Raw genomic sequence first — 23165 nt, 5'->3', positions numbered from 1 at the left:
ATAAATAACGGTGATGGATCAAGCCCTGATCTTTGGACTGGGTAAGAGTGGTCTGTTTAACTCAGACACTCTGTTCATCACCACCCCCTTTTCTAAATCGTTTTTGGCCACTATAGGTGTGGCAGGGTATACTCAGACATGAGTCTCTTTCCCACTGCTCCATCAGGATTCAAGCAAGCCGGGCCGAAGAAGGCTGAAATGCCAGAAACCGGTCGCCGGTAGCTTGTCTCCTTTCTGGTGAAGAATTGGCTTGGTAGTTTAGTCTGCCCTGTTCCCATGATGCACTGGGCCAGGGACAGACTGATTTGCATATAGCCAGGTTCTGAGCTGGGATGGGGCAGTGAGATAAATAACGGTGATGGATCAAGCCCTGATCTTTGGACTGGGTAAGAGTGGTCTGTTTAACTCAGACACTCTGTTCATCACCACCCCCTTTTCTAAATCGTTTTTGGCCACTATAGGTGTGGCAGGGTATACTCAGACATGAGTCCCTTTCTCACTGCTCCATCAGGATTCAAGCAAGCCGGGCCGAAGAAGGCTGAAATGCCAGAAACCGGTCCCCGGTAGCTTGTCTCCTTTCTGGTGAAGAATTGGCTTGGTAGTTTAGTCTGCCCTGTTCCCATGATGCACTGGGCCAGGGACAGACTGATTTGCATATAGCCAGGTTCTGAGCTGGGATGGGGCAGTGAGATAAATAACGGTGATGGATCAAGCCCTGATCTTTGGACTGGGTAAGAGTGGTCTGTTTAACTCAGACACTCTGTTCATCACCACCCCCCTTTTCTAAATCATGGGGGGACCATCAGGATTTTTGTGCACTTTAGGTAGTCCATACAGTGCAGGTACTACAGGATTATTATTCAAAATAAATCTATATTCGTCATTGCAGATAACTGCATCCTCTTGAGCCAGGTCTAACATCCTTTTCACCATATCTTTTAGATGTAACCAGTCCTCTCTTTTCTCCCTCTGGTAGTGATCCCCATTTGCTAATAGTGAATTCATTTTTTCATTGTATTGTACTGTGGACATGATAACAATTCTGCCGCCTTTGTCCGCGGGCTTGATCATTAATGTGTGGCAGTTTTGTAATTTTTTGAGAGCCTCTTTCTCTTCTAGCTTGAGATTAAAATAAACCCAGTTCTTTTGGTCCAAAAGGTCGGAAATACCCTTCTCTACTACTCTCTCAAATGCCTCAATATCTTTATTCATCTGACCAATTTGAGGGGTCCATGTTGATTTTGGCTTCAGACCTAATTTATTTGAGTAAAGTCTCCTTTCCTTGTCCTCAAAGAAGGTTTGTAGTCTTGTAGTTCAAGAAGGCATACCTTTCTTCACATAAACAATCTTTAAAAAAAAATGACAAGTTGCAAAATGCCATTTCAGATTGTTTAAGTAAAGTAAGGGACACCTTCCTGCACATAAGCAATCACTAATCTAGGCTGCAAAATGTAGCACAAGTGCAGTGAGAAACACAAGGCTACACTGTTTTTTTATAATTAAAATACAGTGCAGCTGTGCGTTTCAGATGTGGCAGAGCGTAGTGTTAAGCCAACAACGATAACACCGCACTCAGTCGCTTCTTTTGTAAATATGTCCCAAAGCGTTTTGACTAACGCAAGAACTAAAGATAGCATAACACAATGTGGCAAAAACCATTTTTTACAGTCTGGTTCTTTTGTAAAGCACTTTAATGTCATTGGCCATGGTCATGGTATATGACACTGTGAAAATGTAAAGGGGTGGCAGTAGCAGTCGAGGCATAGGCTCATCATAGGAAGAGACATAATCGGGTCTGTCCTTCTTGGAAGCTCAATATGGACTGCAGTGCAATGCCACTTCACTTCCGCCCCTTGATGAGGGCCCCCCTTCCTTTCCCACTTTCGCCCCCTCTATGTACGAATATGTGCACCAAAAGTCCCATGAGGACATATATACAAGCCCCTATCTCCAACACAACGTTAATTTTCACGGCGTTGTGGTGGCGATCGAGACTTAAGTGGCTTAACGATGCCTTGTAAATAAGGCACCATTTTACACAATACTTAGCATGACGGTGGAGGGCAATGGGTGTTGCGGTGGGCATTCCACCGCAACACCCATTGACTTTAACCCATAATTTCGCCCTAAGTGGGATGGGTATGCCCAGACACGGGTCCCTTGCTCACTGTGCCACTGGATTCAAGCTGGCCTAGCTGTAGAAGGGTGACACACCCTGAAACCGGTCCCAGGCTGCTTGTTTCCAGTCCAGGGAGGACCTCATCTGGCAGTTCAATCTGGACAGTACCAATGAGGAACAGCGGCAAGACTCATTTGCACTTGGCTGGGTCCAAACTGGGGTGGCATAGTGGGCAAAAGATGGGCAAAAGAACGAAGAATTTAACCCAGATCTTTTTGACAGGGGGAGAATGTTTGCATTGTCAGCATTCTGTCCATCTTTTGTTTGTTGTAACACTTTTCGCCGTAAGTGGGATGGGTATGCCCAGATGTGGGTCCCTTGCTCAATGTGCCACTGGATTCAAGTTGGCTTGGCTGAAGAAGGGTGACAAACCCTGAAACCGGTCCCAGGCTGCTTATTTTCAGTCCAGGGAGGACCAGGCCTGGCAGTTCGGTCTGGACTGTTCCCATGAGGCACAGGGTCAAGTCTGATTTGCATATGGCTGGGTCCTCCAAACTGGGGTGGCGTAGTGGGCAAAAACACAATGGATTTAATGTTTGGGTTGTCAGCATTCCGTCCATCGTTCATTGATTCGCAAAATTTCCATGAACCGGCAATGTCCAGAAAATTGAATGAGCCATCAACCAAATCCGTCCTAGTGATGTGCTTCTTTTATTCTCACGTATGATGTGAATCCAAATCAAATATGAGTTTCAGCAGTCTAAATATTCAGATCATGAACAGAAGAAAGCGTGTTGGTCAATCTCAGTGCATTTCGGGTGTAACCAGCACCCTTCTTCAGGGGTTATCTACAAACAAATACATCACATTCATATCACAATCATGAATAAACATTTCAGTCTAAATTGAAACATAGATTAACATTAGACGACAGACCCATATTATCCTCGAAGGTCCTGAGAATACAGCATGGAGTGGACATAACGTCTGCAGATTAATGAATGACCACCCGATTGTAGTGATTATGGCGACACTGAAACATCAAAGCACACAAAGAGTAAAGTTGCCAAACTTACCAAATCACCCTGTGCAAAGAATAGAAAAACACTGTGCTATCAAACGCACTGGATGCATATATCTACCTAATGTCAATCCAATAAGGGACTGTGACCAGATCAGTGGCTGGTCGATCAAAATGTATCTGAAACGGCCTATGAACCCAAAAAGAGAATACAGTCTCAGAAATTACCTTCGCACCATGTGCCTGACTTGCTTTTGTGTTATACTGCTCTTGAAAGTAACCAGAAGTGCTCAGAACTCACCCGACGTCCAAGATCACCACATGTAACCGTACTTAGTGATCAATGATGAGCAGAATTAGTTCGATGCTGAGCAAAGGGTGAAATTGTAACTGTAAATAAAGGATAATCACTGTCGGAACTATCAAAATTAAACTCACAAAAGTGTGCGAAACGGAACAAAACACTTACGAAGTTCTTAATGTTGCAAACTCTTCCCAACGCTGCTGCGAGGGTGGTAGTGGTTCTGTGGGATAAAAAAAACTATTACTACTCTACCATGAATGCACATGACAAACAAAGTACTCCCATGGTGCAATCACTTGGGGCCCGATTCATAGAATGAACTTAAGACTCAATCCTAAACTTAATACTATTTTGGTATTCACAGAATGCACTTACTACTTTTGGCATTTTTCAGAATGAACTTACTACTTTTGGTATTCACAGAAGTTAAGATTTTGTCTTAAGTTTGACTTAAGACAAAATTAAGACAAAATCATAACTTCTGTGAATACTAAAAGTAGCAAGTTCATTCTGTGAATGCCAAAAGTAGTAAGTGCATTCTGTGAATACCAAAATAGTAGTAAATTTAGGATTGAGTCTTAAATTCATTCTGTGAATCGGGCCCATAGATTTGCCACATAATCCATTGTCTAATGCATAGTATGCAGATTTGAACAAAAAATGGTTTCGAGCTCAAACGGTTCAAAAGTTATTTAAAACATAGCGACTGGTGTTGCTTCTCAGGGGAAGATCCTTTGTAAAGGTTGACTGATCATTATTCTGTCTCTTATGCCTGTGAGTAGGTGTTAAAGTAGTACTAATAAGTTGCAACTAACGCCCAGACAGTGTTAACAAGTTTAGAAATGGCGAAATAATGAAGTGAAACTTTCTCAAAATGTGCTGCATAATTTGCCTTTGCTTGTCACAATAATATATCCAACCCTGCTGCATAATTTGGGCCTCTCCTGCTGCATAATTCCAGTGGCCCTTACTAAGGCCACTGAAAATAGCTCACTTACAGCCTGCATAAACAAATGACTCCAAAAGGGAGCCATATGAAAATAGTGTCCTCAAAAGCCCTTGTTAGGGAAAAATGACCACTCAAACAGAAAAATATTATTTTTGCAGGTCTCGGCAGATGTGTACAGCATAATTGTTTGTGCTGCTCTCAAAAAGGCAGCTTTTATAGTCTGTATATGACATAAATACGATGCCGGCTGCCTAAAATTTGAGGCAGATTAAGGGACCATGCGCTACTGCTACAACACTGAATCAGTGAACGCTTTTTTACAAGACAAGCAAACCTTCAAAATACTGGTTTGTAAACACCTGCAACCCCAGCGATCGACGCACAGTGAACATGTTATGCACACTGTAAATTTAGGTCTCTCCGAGCTCCCTACAATATGCAACCTCCTGCACATTAAAAACCACAGCCTAAGCGACTTAAACGGAAACCACAACACTGCACTGCTGATAGGACATCTTAAACCACAAGGGCACAGCCAGGGAAGGAAGCAGAGGTTCAAATGTGCCGCCACCAGCTTATTATTGTGAACTTCAAAAATCCGATAGATATTTTTCAAGAATTCACAAACCTTTTATTGTATACATGACTATTTCTGTAAGGAATCAAATAGAGGACGTAAGCCTCAAATGATGTCACATCCGTGTGACCATGTGTCTTTATTAACGAATAAGCCATTTCTACAACAATCGCTTACACGGGAACATAGCGTTAAGCCAGAAGGGTTATGTAGAAAAAACACATGAGGATTCATCTGCAGTATTTGAAAATTACACCTAGAATGATCGGCGTACTGCATGATAGGTAAAGACATACAAATCCTCAGTTAAAGAAGCCGGGTTAAATGGGTCTCTTCCGTGCTCGCCCTCCAGCTCGCTGGGATCCATCGCATCGGCCCTCAGGCCTCCTCTCTGCAGCCAGGGTGAGCCCTGGGTCCCTAGGAAGCCCATGGTGAAGTCCTGGAAGGTGATGGGCCCGTTGCGGTCGCTGTCCAGCCGCTGGAAGACGGCCTCTGTGTCCTCCGGGCTGACGCACAGCTCTGCGCACAGCGACTGAAAGTCCTCTCACTCCATGCGCCCCAAGCGGTTTGCGTCACAGGAAAGGAAGAGAGCCCGGAGCCGGGACATGTCGCTCTGGGTGGCCTATGCCATTGGCCAAGCTCAATAAGCAAAAAGTACATGAACCGTGTAACATTCAAGTAAAGGGCCCAGTAACCATGGGAGGATACTAATGACAACATGGCTGTACTAAGGCGGGACTAACAAGGCTCATAATAAATCTGAAGACAGCATTTACAAAGGACAAACACACGCGGCAATGAAAAATAAGGGTGGGGTGAGCGGGCGAAGCTTCTCTCAGTACTGAACTACCACAGTTCTTTGCAGAGCAGTGCTTGGGCACTGGCTCAAGTTTAACCTATAAAAAGAGGAGAAATAAAAAAAAAATCTTGTTACACCTGTTCTGGGGACGCATAAGGTTGTGGCGCTCTCCCAGGTTTGCGTGAAGAAGGAAATCTAAAGCAGAGTCTAAATCTATGGATGCTGTGTGGGAAAAGTCACTGCAGCTCCCATGGAACGTGTCCTTGATGCAGTAAAAGTAAGTAAAAGTTTTTATTGCGCAATTCATTAAAATCATTGCAATGTACATGCACTGGGATGGACGTTACATGTTAAGAGTAAAAGGATGCACAGAACAAATAAAAAGAAAAATTATAAATTAAAGAAAGAACGTGCAATAATGTCCTTGATGCAGAATAAGGCAAGGCCGCGACTTGCGCTGCTTTTTCTTACTCCATATGTCTGAGGGCATGCAAAGCCAAGCAAAGGGGCCTCATATATATAGCTGAGAGTCTCAGAAAAGTGGCCCCTGTCAGCACAGACCTCTTATAAATAAGCCCCTGAATGCGGGAGGACTACTGAGCCCCGATCACACAGGCAGCAAACGAAGCGTTGATTTCCCTAAAATATTGTTTTTTATACTGTGTGTAACATGAAAACAATATTTCATCCTCTATACATTAAAGTCTGATAAAAAGAGTCATTAATGCTCCTTTAAGTACAGCACATAAAATGCAAGCTTTTACTTGTGTAAACCGGAACCTGACCTCTAGCGACGAAGAGAAGCCTTACAACTCCCACCGATTTACCTTGAATTACGTGATATACATTATCTTTTTTTCATCACCGGACGTTCACGAAACAAAATCAACGCACTAAACTTAGACAAAACGAAATCAACGCTCTAAACTTAGAGCAAAACGAAATCACCGCACTAAACTTAGAGAAATACGCACTAAATTTGAGAAATACACCGTAAAAACCGATCACCTCTTTTACCGATCATTACCCTCGAGACGCGGCTTGTCTATCCTTTACTCATTTGCAGATCTCGAGTTTACTTTAGAGATCTTTTAGAAATTATGAATATCAACGCACATCATCGCCACACAAAGTGCGCATGATCTAGCGCAGACAGCAATAATCGATAACTTCTTTGTAATTCGGCCTTTTATAGTAAGACGAAATAACACACATATGGTAGGGCAACTTAATATTACAATCCGTTACCTCCGTTTTATCTACATAATTTATACACACAACATTATTTACCCCTTCTAGTTTTATGTAAATGATTGTAATTACTCCCATGGCTGACAATTTTTTTTATTGAATTGCAGTGGCTTCTGGGTATTCAGATTGCCAGACGCAAACTGTTTGTATCCAGACAGCCTGCCCTCTAGTGACAAGCACCGGTAATGCATAGGTTTCCCCTACAGATGAATAATAAGCTGTTTAGGTCGAGCCTAGAGCAGCGCGTGGAGGCATCATGTATCCAGGGTATGGAGATGTATTTTATCTATTTTATTTATTTCATTTATTTATTTATTTTTATATAGCGCGGACTTTACCTGAATGTGTCAGAGCGCTTCACAATAGGAGCAGTAATGATACATGAGAACAAATTACACAAAACTAACCCTGGGCGAAGGATTCGCTACGCCCACGGAGTGGGCGTAGTGTTGCCTGCTTCGCCCTTTGCAAATAGGCATAGCAGGCAACACTACGCCCATCCTAATTTTTAAAAATATTGAAATAAAAGTAAATAAAAAGGCACTTACCTTGTGCGCTGCGTCCCGGGGTTCCCTCTGCTTGTTTGCGCTGGCGTCACCGCCGTCTTGGATACCAATGCGCATGCGCGGCAGTCCGCGCATGCGCATTTCTCGTGAAAAATCCGCATGCGCGGGCGGCCGCGCATGCACATTGGTATCCAAGATGGCGGCGCGAACGAGCAGATGGAGCCCCGGGACGCAGCGCACAAGGTAAGTGCCTTTTTATTTACTTTTATTTCAATGTTTTCAAAAATTAGGTATGGAGGGGAGGGGGGCAGGCGGCGCGTAGTGGGGCTCCGCGAAGTGCGTAGGTGGGCGTAGTTTCTCACCCACTTTGCATAGCTTCGCGTAGCCCCACTACGCATACTACGCCCAGGGTTACACAAAACCAAACGTTTTTATTTATTTATTTTATTTAATGCTTTTTTATATAGCGCGAACATTACCCGAAGATGTCAGAGCGCTTTACAAAAGAACCAGTTGTGTTACATAAGGACTTTGGATTACATTAGTTAGATAAGAGATATAAACAGAAGAAAAAAAATTGCAAATGTACAACTGGAGTGTTAAGCCAACAAGGATGACACCGCACTCAGTCGCTTCTTTTGTAAATATGTCCCAAAGCGTTTTGACTAACGCAAGAACTAAAGATAGCATAACACAATGTGGCAAAAACCTTTTTTACAGTCTAGTTCTTTTGTAAAGCACTTTAATGTCATTGGCCCATGGTCATGGTATATGACACTGTGAAAATGTAAAGTGGTGGCAGTAGCAGTCGAGGCATAGGCTCATCATAGCAAGAGAAATATTCGGGTCTGTCCTTCTTGGAAGCTCAATGTGGACTGCAGTGCAATGCCACTTCACTTCCGCCCCATGCTCTTGATGAGGGCCCCCCTTCCTTTCCCACTTTCGCCCCCTCTATGTACGAACATGTGCACCAAAAGTCCCATGAGGACATATATACAAGCCCCTATCTCCAACACAACGTCAATTTTCACGGCGTTGTGGTGGCGATCGAGACTTAAGTGGCTTAACGATGCCTTGTAAATAAGGCACCATTTTACACAATACTTAGTATAAAAGGGGAGGGCAATGGTTGTTGCGGTGGTCATTCCACCGCAACACCCATTGACTTTAACCCATAATTTCGCCCTAAGTGGGATGGGTATGCCCAGACACGGGTCCCTTGCTCACTGTGCCACTGGATTCAAGCTGGCCTAGCTGTAGACGGGTGACACACCCTGAAACCGGTCCCAGGCTGCTTGTTTCCAGTCCAGGGAGGACCTCATCTGGCAGTTCAGTCTGGACAGTTCCCATGAGGCACAGCGGCAAGACTCATTTGCACTTGGCTGGGTCCAAACTGGGGTGGCATAGTGGGCAAAAGATGGGCAAAAGAACGAAGAATTTAACCCAGATCTATTTGACAGGGGGAGAATGTTTGCATTGTCAGCATTCTGTCCACCTTTTGTTTGTTGTAACACTTTTCGCCGTAAGTGGGATGGGTATGCCCAGATGTGGGTCCCTTGCTCAATGTGCCACTGGATTCAAGTTGGCTTGGCTGAAGAAGGGTGACAAACCCTGAAACCGGTCTCAGGCTGCTTGTTTTCAGTCCAGGGAGGACCTGGCCTGGCAGTTCGGTCTGGACTTTTCCCATGAGGCACAGGGTCAAGTCTGATTTGCATATGGCTGGGTCCTCCAAACTAGGGTGGTGTAGTGGGCAAAAACACAATGGTTTTAATGTTTGGGTTGTCAGCTTTCCGTCCATCGTTCATTGATTCGCAAAATTTCCATGAACCGGCAATGTCCAGAAAATTGAATGAGCCATCAACCAAATCCGTTTTAGTGATGTGCTTCTTTTATTCTCACGTATGATGTGAATTCAACTAAAATTTGAGTTTCTACAGTCCATTTATTCAGATCATGAACAGAAGAAAGCGTGTTTGTCAATCTCAGTGCATTTCGGGTGTAACCAGCACCCTTCTTCAGGGGTTATCTACAAACAAATATATCACATTCATATCACAATCATGAATAAACATTTCAGTCTAAATTGAAACATAGATTAACATTAGACGACAGACCCATATTATCCTCGAAGGTCCTGAGAATACAGCATGGAGTGGACATAACGTCTGCAGATTAATGAATGACCACCCGATTGTAGTGATTATGGCGACACTGAAACATCAAAGCACACAAAGAGTAAAGTTGCCAAACGTACCAAATCACCCTGTGCAAAGAATAGAAAAAACGGGGCTATCAAACGCAATAGATGCATATATCTACCTAATGTCAATCCAATAAGGGACTGTGACCGATCAGTGGCTGGTCGATCAAAATGTATCAGAAACGGCCTATGAACCCAAAAAGAGAATACAGTCTCAGAAATGACCTTCGCACCATGTGCCTGACTTGCTTTTGTGTTATACTGCTCTTGAAAGTAACAAGAAGTGCTCAGAACTCACCCGGCATCCAAGATCACCACATATAACCGTACTTAGTGATCAATGATGAGCAGAATTAGTTCGATACTGAGCAAAGGGTGAAATTGTAACTGTAAATAAAGGATAATCACTGTCGGAACTATCAAAATTAAACTCACAAAAGTGTGCCAAACGGAAGAAAACACTTACGAAGTTCTTAATGTTTCAAACTCTTCCCAACGCTGCTGCGAGGGTGGTAGTGGTTCTGTGGGATAAAAAAACTATTACTACTCTACCATGAATGCACATGACAAACAAAGTACTCCCATGGTGCAATGACTTGGGTCCCGATTCATAGAATGAACTTAAGACTCAATCCTAAACTTACTACTATTTTGGTATTCACAGAATGCAGTTACTACTGTTGGCATTTACAGAATGAACTTACTACTTTTGGTATTCACAGAAGTTAGGATTTTGTCTTAAGTTTGACTTAAGACAAAATTAAGACAAAATCATAACTTCTGTGAATACCAAAAGTAGCAAGTTCATTCTGTGAATGCCAAAAGTAGTAAGTGCATTCTGTGAATACCAAAATAGTAGTAAGTTTAGGATTGAGTCTTAAATTCATTCTGTGAATCGGGCCTATAGATTTGCCACATAATCCATCGTCTAATGCATAGTATGCAGATTTCAACAAAAAATGGTTTCGAGCTCAAACAGTTCAAAAGTTATTTAAAACATAGCGACTGGTGTTGCTTCTCAGGGGAAGATCCTTTGTAAAGGCTGACTGGTCATTATTCTGTCTCTTATGCCTATGAGTGGGTGTTAAAGTAGTACTGATAAGTTGCAACTAACGCCCAGATAGTGTTAACAAGTTTAGAAATGGTAAAATAATGAAGTGAAACTTTCTCAAAATGTGCTTCATAATTTGCCTTTGCTTGTCACAATAATATATCCAACCCTGCTGCATAATTTGGGCCTCTCCTGCTGCATAATTCCAGTGGCCCTGACTAAGGCCACTGAAAATAGCTGACTTACGGCCTGCATAAACAAATGACTCCAAAAGGGAGCCATATGAAAATAGTGTCCTCAAAAGCCCTGGTTAGGGAAAAATGACCACTCAAACAGAAAAATATTATTTGTGCAGGTCTCGGCAGATGTGTACAGCATGATTGTTTGTGCTGCTCTCAACAAGGCAGTTTTTATAGTCTGTATATGACATAAATACGATGCCGGCTGCCTAAAATATGAGGCAGATTAAGGAACCATGCGCTACTTCTACAACACTGAATCAGTGAACGCTTTTTTACAAGACAAGCAAACCTTCAAAATACTGGTTTGTAAACACCTGCAACCCCAGCGATCGACGCGCAGTGAACATGTTATGCACACTGTAAATTTAGGTCTCTCCGAGCTCCCTACAATATGCAACCTCCTGCACATTAAAAACCACAGCCTGGGGGCGGAGCTTGCCGGCGTCCATGAAAGACGTGTGAGCGCTGAGCTCCTCGCCTGCGCCCCTTTAATATCCGACAAAACTATCCTTTTGGCGCCCTGCTGGCCCTAAGTACTGTGGGTATCGCTTCAGCTGCCCCCGGTGCTGGTGAGGGGACTTTCCCCGGTCAAAATCGGTTAAGGTTTTGTTCCGCTAGTCGGCGGAGAGCGAAGTGACGGCCCAGGCCGTAATCCACGGCCTATCCTGCGGGGCTGCCCGACCTACGTCACGCTGCGTGCGGCGTGTGATACCGGAGTGGACTCGGTCTGCAGGCTCGGCGCTTGTTCTGCAGTTCCTGCTGAGTACTTTTGAGCTGAGGGCTAGGGAGTGGACGAGGACGCCCTGCTGACGGAGGTGTGTTAACCGTGGACCAACTGCTCTTGCCTGGAGGTGCGACGGCGAGGCGCCGGAGCCCCTTGGCGGGAAACTGTACCCTCCCGAAGACATTTGTCGGCGGTCGCCTTCTTCTGAGACGCGCCTTTGGGGCCGTCGTGGCATGGTGGTCTGGAAGTGTGCTGGAGTGAGAAGGTGATATTCCTCTGTCGGCAATGGGATCTGCCCTGTTGTGCACGCCCGTTGGTGTGCTTCGCTGTTCCCGGGGCCTATCAGTAACTAACGGCCTGCGGCCGCCATCTTGGCTCCATTTCTTGCTACGCAACTACTAGCTCCACGGAGTTCGCTCCCCCGGCGCCCCCCCTTTCATCACATCGGCACTGGCTGGCGCCTCCTTGGCTGGCCGCGGGGCGCCTTACTACCGACCCATCGAGTGCACTATGGGGAAGGGAGATAGAAACCAGCCGAAACTGTCGTTCAATCAGCGGAAGCCGAAGGGTGCGGAGGGGACGCCACCGGAGACCTCAACACAGCCTGCGACTGCTGACAGCACGCTGTGTGCGGATATCCGTGAAATGCTTTGCACCATGGAAAAGGGCTTGCAGGACAGTATGGCGGCAATCGGCACGAAAATTGATGCTCTCTCCTTCAGGATGGACCGCATGTCTGAACGGGTGGACAAACATGCTGAGAGGCTGGATATGGCGGAGCGGCGGCTGACAGAAGCGGAGGAGGCCCAAACGGAATGGGATAAAGATCGAAAGCAGTTCAGTCGCCTCCTCCAGGTTATACAAGACAAGACGGAGGACTTGGAAGCCCGTTCACGGCGCTCCAACGTCCGCATCACGGGCGTGGCGGAGTCTACCAATACTGGCAAGATGGAGCTGTTCGTGGAGAAGTTACTCTGTACACTGCTAGGGGAGGACGTTTTCTCCCCTATGTTCATTGTCGAGAGAGCCCATCGCACCCTGGGACCGAAGCCGCAGCATGGCCTACCACCGCGGCCGATCATTGCAAAACTCTTGAACTATAGGGACCGTGATTTGGCACTCCGGCTGGCACGGGAGAAAGGGAACCTACAATTCAAGGGCATGAACATCTCCCTCTATCCTGATTTTACAGCGAGAGTACAGGAGGAAAGAAAGCGCTTTGCCCCGTACAAAAAACAAATGAGAGACATGGGGCTAGACTACGCCATGTTGTACCCAGCGAGACTCAGAATTAACAAGCAGGGGCACTCGCACTTTTTTACGGACCCAGCAGACTTGAAAAAATCGTTAAAGGAGTGGGCCAAGGAACAACGTAACAGCCCGAGGGGTCAACGTGAGGATGAGGAGGAGGCCGCCTCCATGGACAGCCGAGGGTGATCCACCCTGCAACCCCATCATCAGCTTGGATGGGTCGCGAGTGCACGTCATGTTACTACTGCAGGTCCTATGAACCTACTTCCTTGACTCTGTGGGGTGTGATTTTTGCTGCTTGTGCCAGGCTGCAGGGATGTGATATTGCCATGAGGGTCTTTGGGTCTGTAGTGTGTTGCTTTGGGGGGGGTTCAGGGTGGGTGGCGACATGCTCTGTCTGACCGGGTTGGGGTTGGTCGGCTGTGGGTGGGTGGACGGTTGTCCTATTCTTCTATTGTTGCTCATGAAGAGTGGGCTGTTCAGGGACTGTTGGGGGGGGGTTTGATTGCGCCAGCTACTGGAATGTGTCTACTGTGCCATCTGTTCTACTCTGATGTGCTCTCTGATTTACAATGGCGACTGTTGAGTCCCTTGTGCCGGAGAGCGGCCCTGGCTCTCTTCGACTGCTATCATGGAATGTGAGGGGACTAAACGATTTTCGAAAACTTAGGAAGGTCCTGGCCTACTTGCAGCGACACCAGATTGATCTTGCTCTTCTGCAGGAAACCCACCTGCCATTGTCCAGTCCTATGCTGCAGACGAGGGGTCTTGGGAACGCTTGTGTTGCTGCAGGGTTCACTACGCATGCAAGAGGGGTGATCACTTGGGCTAATCCCAAATCTCAGTTGTCGCTACAACAGGTAGCGGTGGACCCGGAGGGTCGGTATGCGGTTGCTCGATGTGTGGGGAAAGGACACGATTTGTTGCTTGTGAATGTGTATGGCCCCAATTATGACACCCCTGCTTTCTACGCCTCACTAGCGGACAGCTGTAGGCAATATGTGGGCTCTAGGATGCTGTGGGGGGGGGACTTCAATTTTGTTTTGAACCCAGAATTGGATAGGTCGGCTGGTTCCCCTAGGACCCCGGAGGCCTCAGCAATGCTCCTACTAACGGAACTAGTGAAACTTGATATGCTTGATGTGTGGCGCCATAGGCACCCTGGGAAGGGCGGGTTCACCCATTACTCAGCCTACCATAACCTGCACACGAGGATTGATTATTGGTTCATTTCCCGGTCCCTTCTTGATCCGGTGAAAGGGTGCGCAGTGTTACCTCGCACGCTATCTGATCATTCGACACTACTTTTACAACTGGTTGCCCCACCTAGGAGGATTCCCCCGTTTACCTGGAGGTTCACTCCTAGACGAAGCCTTTAGAGGGGAACTGGCCGAGGACATAGATGTGTACTTCTCGACTAATGTGGGGTTGGTGGATAGTGTCCAGGTGCTCTGGGATGCTTTTAAGGTGTATATTAGGGGGATGACGATGGCTAAACACTCGGGGGTGCTCAAGGCCATCAGGCAACGGTTGAAATTGCTGGAAGCACAGTTGACTGATCTGGAACGGCGGGCGGGAGGTACGGATTCTGCTGACGTCACTACAGAGCTTAAACCCCTGTTAGAGGAATTTCATGAAGAGGCGGACAGGGAGATTAAACATATGGGTAAATATGCCGCAGCGCGCGCGTATGGGGAACGAGATCGCCCTGGCTCCCTTCTTGCCAAACTGATGCGCAACAGCAGGCCGCCCTTAGTGATCGAGGAGTTGGTAACAGCTACTGGTGAGGTGGTGTCGGAGGAGCAGGACATCCTGTCGGAATTCCATGCTTATTACACGGCACTGTACTCGTCGAAATCGGGCCACATTGAGGAGGAAATCGACGACTACTTGAGTTACATACAGATGCCCTTCTTGGCCGACTGGCAAAGAGAGTTTCTGATGGCCCCGTTCCAGAAAGAGGAAATAACGGAGGCGCTAGAGGGCATGAGGTCGGGTAGCGCTCCTGGGTCAGATGGCCTAACGGTGGCCTTTTATAAAGCCTTTCAGGATAAGCTGGTCCCATACCTGATGCTTCTTTTTGACGATATTTGTCAACAAGGCAGCATGACGAAATCTATGAGGGAGGCGCTGCTCATAACCATTCCGAAGCAGGGCAAACCCCCAAACGAATGTGGCTCTTATAGGCCGCTTTAGCTGATTAACGTTGATGCGAAACTATATGCGAAGGTTCTGGCGACACGTCTGGCTCTTCTGGTCCCGGACCTGGTTGCTCCGGAACAAGCGGGGTTTGTCCCTGCGCGTAACCTAACCTATAACATCCGCACTGTGTTGGGCACTATTCAACATGTCCGGCAAGAGAATAAGGCTGTTGCCATTTTCCTTGACATGGAAAAGGCGTTTGACTCAGTAGAGGGGTCGTTCATGCTCAGAGTCCTTCGTAAGTACGGGCTCGGAGAACCCTTCCTGCAGATGCTAGGGGCCCTGTACTACAAACCCACGGCGCGGCTAAAGATAGGGAACCTGGTCACTGCCCCAATCGAGATCAGCAGGGGCACTCGGCAGGGCTGCCCCCTCTCCCCACTGTTGTATGCTCTGGTAGCAGAACCCCTGGCCTGCGCTATAAGAGAATATCACAGATTTGAGGGGATCAACTTCCCTTCTTACCAGATCGGTATCTCAACCTATGCAGACGACACACTGCTGTATGTCCGTGACCGGGAGACAAACCTTTCGGCGGTCTTGCGGGAAGTAGTGAGGTTCGGGGCCTTATCGGGCCTTCAGGTCAATTGGAATAAGTCAGTGGCGTTGCCTCTGACTCCGGTAACTCTCCCGTTTGACTCGGAGTACCCATTACAATGGACTACAGACTCCATACGTTATTTGGGGATCCGCGTTCACACTGACCATGAGATCCTGATACGCGAGAACTACGGGGTCGCCTATTCCAAACTGGTGGATGATGTGGAGGTGTGGTGCAGGCTCCCGCTGTCCCTAATGGGTAGGATAGCGCTTATGAAAATGGTGGTGCTTCCCAGATTCCTGTTTCTCTTCACGAACATACTTGTAGTCCTCTCTAAAGCCTTTTTTCGGCAGCTTACCCAAACACTTATTAAACTTGTGTGGGGGGGCAAACAGCCAAGGGTTAAATGGTAAACGCTCCTTCTTCCCTATGAGCGCGGGGGTCTGGGGGCTCCGGACCTGGAACGGTACTATAGGATTGCGCAGGGGGCACATCTCCACACATGGATCCACGGGGACCCTGGCATCCCGCATGTGAAACTGGAACGTCTCTTTGCAGACCCAGCACCTCTTCCGGCCACGATATGCTATCCGGCCGATCGAAGGGTCGGCAACTTGGATTCCATTGCTGCCACGAACCACGCTTGGCATGAAATGGTTCGCTCCCGAGAGAGTGTGCTGTTGTACTCTCCTCTACTGCGACTGGAGTGGGCAGTGTGGTTGGCCCCGCTAATGGAAAAAGGCGTCCTGAAAGCGTTGCGGGAGTTGGGCATTGACAAGATGGGGGACCTCTTCTTAAATGGCACAATGAAGACGTCGCAGCAGGCTCTCCAATCCCACCCTGGGGCGACACTATTGCATAGCTTCCAATACCACAGGGTTCGTAGAGCTGCTCTGGTAATACTGGGCCCGGATTTGACGGAGCCACAGGAAGTGCCTGAGCTCACGTATGTAATTAAAACCCCCTCTTCCCGTAAATTGGTGACTACTCTTAAGAAACTTGGTGATGGGCACCGGCAGTGCCCCCCCTCCAAGGCTAGATTGGCCTGGCAGTGCGACCTTCAGTCTCCGATCTCGGACGAGATGTGGCACTATTGCTGCGCGAACACTAGGAAAATTTCACTTAATAGTAGGCACCGTTTGATTCACTTTAAGTACCTGCAGCGGGTATATTATACGCCGGACAGGCTATACAGGTACGGGCTGCGGGAGTCTGCGGAATGTGAGCGTTGCCATTTCCCTACAGCCGAGTTTCTACATATGTCCTGGACTTGCCCTAGTATTCATAAGTTCTGGAGTGAGGTCTTCACGGAACTTAGCTCTATCCTGGGTGTGGAGATTCTGCCCTGCCCGGCGCTGGCGTTGCTGGGTTTCTCTAAACCGCTGCCGGAGGCATTGAGACAACTTGCTGATATGGCATTGCTGACGGCCAAGCGCCTGGTTGCATTGTGCTGGATGAGGGGACCGGTCCCTACTAGGTAGCGCTGGGAGGCGGATCTGCTGTACTGTTGCACGCAATCGGAGGTCTATAGTGAACTGCTTCCCCCAAAAAGTCGCCCTAAGAACTTCTGGGGGTTATATAAGGAATTCCAGAGCGCTCGAGGGGATGGTGAGTCAGATCCTGAAGGGGAGGAGTTGGATGAACTGCAGGAGAGTGGGGTGGCGATGGTTGAACTTGATGAGAATTGTGGTTGAGAACTTCCATGTTGAAGGTGGGTGGGGGACCCCGCCTGAGTCTCACCTGTGCAGTGTGATGTGTGTATGCCTATGACAGCTGTGCTGGATGGTGATTTGCATAGTCCTTCTCAACTTTTGCTTTCCTTGGGCCCTTGGGTCCGTGGCTGTGGGTTCTACGTTTGGCTATAGGCGTGGATGTTAGTGCAGGTGGGCGGGTGGACACGGGTATAGGTAGGCTGGCTAGTTTGTGGGGTGGGGGTTTGGGTTTTTTTGGATTGGTATTGTGGTTTACTGCACCTTTTTATTTCTCCCTTCCAGGAGAATTTATCCTCATGTCTTTGAGGGTTGGCTTTATACATGTGAACTGACTGCATTGCCTTTGCACACCGAACTTTGTTTGTGGCCTCTGCTCTGGGATTTGGGTGTGAACTACTGTTGTCGCCGGCCTCCGGGTTGTAGGCGATGAGGGCTGTGTGCAATTGCAAAGGTGTAATAAAGTACAAATTTAATAAAAAAAATAAAAAAAACCACAGCCTAAGTGACAAACGGAAACCACAACACTGCACTGCGGATAGGACGTCTTAAACCACAAGGGCACAGCCAGGGAAGGAAGCAGAGGTTCAAATGTGCAGCCACCAGCTTATTATTGTAAACTTCAAAAATCCGATAGATATTTTTCAAGAATTCACAAACCTTTTATTGTATACATGACTATTTCTGTAAGGAATCAAATAGAGGACGTAAGCCTCAAATGATGTCACATCCGTGTGACCATGTGTCTTTATTAATGAATAAGCCATTTCTACAACAATCGCTTACACGGGAACATGGCGTTAAGCCAGAAGGGTTATGTAGAAAAAACACATGAGGATTCATCTGCAACATTTGAAAATGACACCTAGAATGATCGGCATACTGCATGAAAGGTGAAGAAATACAAATCCTCAGTTAAAGAAGCCGGGTCTACTACATATGCTAGTGGTTGGAGTTGTATATACAAGTGGAGTGAAAGGGGGAAAAATTGCAAATGTACAAGTTGTAGAGTCACTTAAGGAAGAGATACAAACAAATAAACTATACAATCACAAATGTACAGAGCAGGAAATTCTTGACATTGTCTGCCAGGTGTTCAGGTGGAGCTGCACTCAAGGGTGGTGGTCTTGAGTGACTGAAAGTCTTTAGTCCAGAAATGCCTACGATTCAATTAAAACATGATTTTGCCCCACAGGCTAACGTCTGGTGGTCTCACGACTTTCCAAATCAAGTAGAGAGGGTGCCGTAGCGGAAGCAGGGGCTCCCCTGTAACGCTGAGATGGCACTTGACCCCCGCCATCTTAAGGTCAGGTGCCAGTCTAATGGGTGCTTTGAAGGACTGGGTTATTTAGAACCCAGCGGTGCCAGGGCACAACACCTGAAACCTTCGTGGGTAACCTGCTCCGGCGTACGAAATGACAGAGACACGGGACACTTCCTTCGACGTCAAAGATTCAAGGTTTATTTGCTGCAGGGAACACAGAAATCACAGGAAGTACATCGAGTGTAGTTCGGGGAGACTGCTTCAAATTGGTTCTGTGGGTCGCTCCTTTTATACACAATTTTCCCATAGAGTTACATTGAACACAAAAGTTTACAACCCGGTTCCCACCATTATCCCCCAGAGGGGTCGCTTTTTGGTCACTTTGATACACATAAGGTCCGGAACATAAGTGCGGAAACATTTGGCGGTTCCCAACTGTAAAAACCCATCTTCCCACCATTAGCGCATTCCAATCAGTGGTAAAACAGATCGAAATAGGAACAAGGACAGGTGCAGAGGAAGACGGAGACAGTGGGGAAATCGGAAAGGGTGTAAAAGGGGAGGTATCGGGAAACACGAGATACAGGCATCAAAGGGACGTGCCTAATGAGATGCACGGCTGAGACAATAAGTCAGTGCGGCAAGATGAGCCTCGAGCGGCGCCATCTGCTTTACAGTAGCATCCCCCTCATCATAAAGACACTTACAAAGGACATGTGTCTTCCGCAAATATCTTAGGAGTCCCAGGGTCGCGAAGCGGACAACGTCCGTTCGCTGGCTACTTGAGGGCAAGAGACAAAATGGATGCCGTATCTAAGATGGAACCCGTGGGTACAGATGAAAAACCCACGTAACAAACGAACGGTTTAAGTTAGCACAGCGAAACTGCGCACACTTACTAAACTCGTCATTTGCGGTTTGTAGATACCAGACTCGACTATATTCGTGCGAGTCGAATGCACCACTTACAATTGTCACGGAACCTCAGACGCTCCTTTTGCCCTCAAGTAGGCAAGCACTAGTCGGAATCATATTCGATATTCATCAGACCATCGAGATGTTGCTGTAGCATAGCTCTGTCCAACCGAGTCCCCTTGGTAACAGGTGGCTGTCTCATACACGTTGTAGCACAGAGGCCACATAAGGCAGGACCACACTGCACACAAAGGCAACACGTGAAAGGGAACACCACAACAACTCCGACGATCATCAGAATCCTCCAACCCCAAGTCGACATCAGGCCCCAAAACCATCCAAGTAGCGTCCAATCCCCTACATCCACGTGTATGGATTCGGAGATTTTATGCAACCTCGAGATGGCTTGATAGACAGTCGGAGCGTTGTCTGGAATGAAAATGCAGCAGCTCGAATGGATCACCTTACATACCCCACCTCGATCTGCTAAAATGACATCTAAAACCATACGGTTTTGTAACGTCATAAGTCTATCCGCCTGAAGTTCTGTGGTGATATTACCAAGGGCACTGGCAGTAATATTAGCTGTCGATTCTACCACTCGAGTCAACTGTCTCAGGTTCCTACTATTAACCATAGGTCCCCAAAACGGGAGGAAACCCTTGAAAAAGTCTCCTGCCTCTTGACCGGCAGTATCCTCTTCGCTAATTACGCCTCGCACAACTCTAGTCTTATGATAATCGGCATCTACAGTGAACGTCGGAGGCAACAGATTTGCAATGAAGCATGAGCCCATGAAGTCAGCGGGCAACCATGCATATGCACGATCATAGCAGATAAAGTATGTACCCTTGGTAGCCAGAAACACAGGGGACGAGACCATCGACAGAATGTAATTTTCAGTGCAAGCACTTGCTCCAAGTCGGGCTTGCGATCTTCGGCCACGACCCATGAGACAAAGATTACCAGTGTGGGGTACAACCCATATTGGAGGCGAGCTTTTAAGCTGCTTTTCGCTGGTGAACGCACTATATTCACCTCTACTCAGGACCCTATAGGCTTGTACCTCTTCTTCAGGAATAAGCGAGGGATCATAGATATCGCTATCTAAATCCTCTATTGCTATCGACAAAGGTTTTTGATACGAGGTAGGACCAGAGTAGGGGGAACGTGGTTCTCGAATGGGGTGGAAACCCAGTGCGCTTCGAAACATTGTTTGAAATGCTCGAGCTGACCCTTGGGAACTATACGGTAACACCAGATATGGAATTCCCTTATCCGTAGTATGCGGCATCAACCCACACACCCAACAATTAGTAGTGTTAACCACTAACTGATGCTGATGAAGGAGCTGAATAAAGGAATTGTTGCGGAATTCTACACGTCTAGCCTGTTCGTGTTCGGGCAACATATGAAAGGAATGAGGAGAAACAGTGGAGGTAAGTTTTGGGTCAGGGGTAGGAGTAGGTGTAGCAGAAGGTAAGAAGTAAGACATCGTGTAATACACCCCACCCGCCAATAATGCAGAAGCAGTCAAAAACAATACAAACAGTTGGAATATAAAACATTTGGTACGACTGAGTTGCTGCAGCTTGAATCTATGAGCCTGAGCTCCTTCCAAATCATTCAGCTTCGAGAATGCCATTCCCTACGACCGTCCGCAACGTTTCTTGACGCACTTCGTTCTGGGTAGCAATAGTCAATCCCTAGGAGTTCCCAGGAACCGACGGCCTTTAACCTAGCGTCAAGACCTACTATCCAGAAGGAAGTACGCGCGCGGCCCTACGGCCTTCAATGCACAATATGTATATATGCAAAAACGAAGTCTTTTAGCTGTGAAAGCAAAAAGTATAAGGAATGAAGCTCAATATATATATATATACAGAAATAATCACAGTAATATGAATGTCCAAAACTGATCACGGAAAACGGGATAATGCAGTTGTCAATACAGCAAAGCAGGATCTTTTATTAGTCTTTAGTGCTAGATCGCAAAAAGTATCGGGTTTTCCCAGGACGCGTCTGCTCGTCGAACAAAGGATCCGTTGAAAAGACAGCGTCCTGCTGATCAGTTGAGTGTTCTGGTCTTGAGTCTTTTGATGACAATTGTTCAACAGTGTCTTTCTGCTGTGCTGAGGATTCTCCAACAGGCTGTGCGTCGCTGAAAGGTACAAACGCCGGCAATCCTTCGGTTTCAGTTGATGCAATGCCTCTCCTTACCCACGGGTCTGCCGGCAAAGGGATAGGGACCCTTTTGGTATGGGTGGCATGCACCCAATTCTTGCGTCCCTCGAGACGAACAGCAGTCCTCGTGGCCAGGAGCACCTGGTAGGGTCCAGTAAACCTCGGGTCCAGGTTATTCTTGCGTGAAAAATTTCTCGTCACCACCCAATCTCCGGGCTGGAGCTGGTGGCCTGGACCCTCCGTCTGCGTCGGCAATGCGTCGTAAACCTGTTGGTGAATTAACCTCAGTTTAGCAGTCAAGTCATGTAGATAATCGATCAACATTGGGTACTCAAGATCACAGAACTTTCCTGGCCTAGGAACCCCCCACACATTCGCAGGACGGCCGAACACTATTTCATAGGGACTAAGCCCTACTCGGGAGTGTACAGTCGCCCTAGTTGACAGTAATGCTAAAGGTAAAGCGTCAGGCCACGAAAGACCAGTCGTAGCCTGAATCTTCGCTAGCTTTAGTTTAAGGGTGCCGTTGTACCCCTCAACCAATCCAGCTGACTGGGGATGATTGGCGCTGTGGAATTTCTGGTTAATTCCAAGGCCCTTACACACACTCTTCATCACACTACCCACAAACTCACTTCCATTATCTGACCACACGACTCTAGGCATTCCATACCGAGGAAAATATTCCTTCAGTAGGATCTTCGCAGTAGACAAAGCAGTATTGTCTTTGAGAGGATAGGCCTCGATCCATCGGGAGAATGCGCAAACCACAACTAAAACGTATTTCAGGTTATTGCATCGCTCCATATGGATGAAGTCCAATTGGATCACCTCAAAGGGACATGAAGGGGGAGCAAAACTGCCAGGAGGAGTTGGGGTTCCTTTGCCAGGATTGTACATCATGCACACCATACAATTCTTCACCAAACGTTCAGCACACTTCGTGATACCATCATTCTTCCACACAGGGGACAGCAATTTGCAAATACCTTTCGCGCTAATATGTGCTAACCCGTGCGCCATTGTCACAACGGCCAGCACATACGCATCGGGCAACAACCATCTTTTCTGATCCGACAGATCAATCCAACAACCATTCGCATCCAACTTTCCCGTGCTTTCTTTCCACTTCACCTTTTCAGTCTCGGTGGCCTCATTCTGAATTTCTTTCACGCTTTCAATAGTGTCTTCACACATGCTCGATTCTGTAGGCCACCTAACCGAACTCGTCACATACATTCGAGTGCTAAGGTTCCGGGCAGTCTCCTTAGCAATCTCGTCCGCAAACGCATTACCACGACCAACATCATCCGTCACCTTACGATGCGCACTACATTTAACAATCGCTACTTGTTT

This window comes from Lissotriton vulgaris, chromosome 1_2, assembly GCF_964263255.1.
Source record: "Lissotriton vulgaris chromosome 1_2, aLisVul1.2, whole genome shotgun sequence".
NCBI classification, from domain to species: domain Eukaryota; kingdom Metazoa; phylum Chordata; class Amphibia; order Caudata; family Salamandridae; genus Lissotriton; species Lissotriton vulgaris.
Note: the sequence above shows the minus strand (reverse complement) of the source record.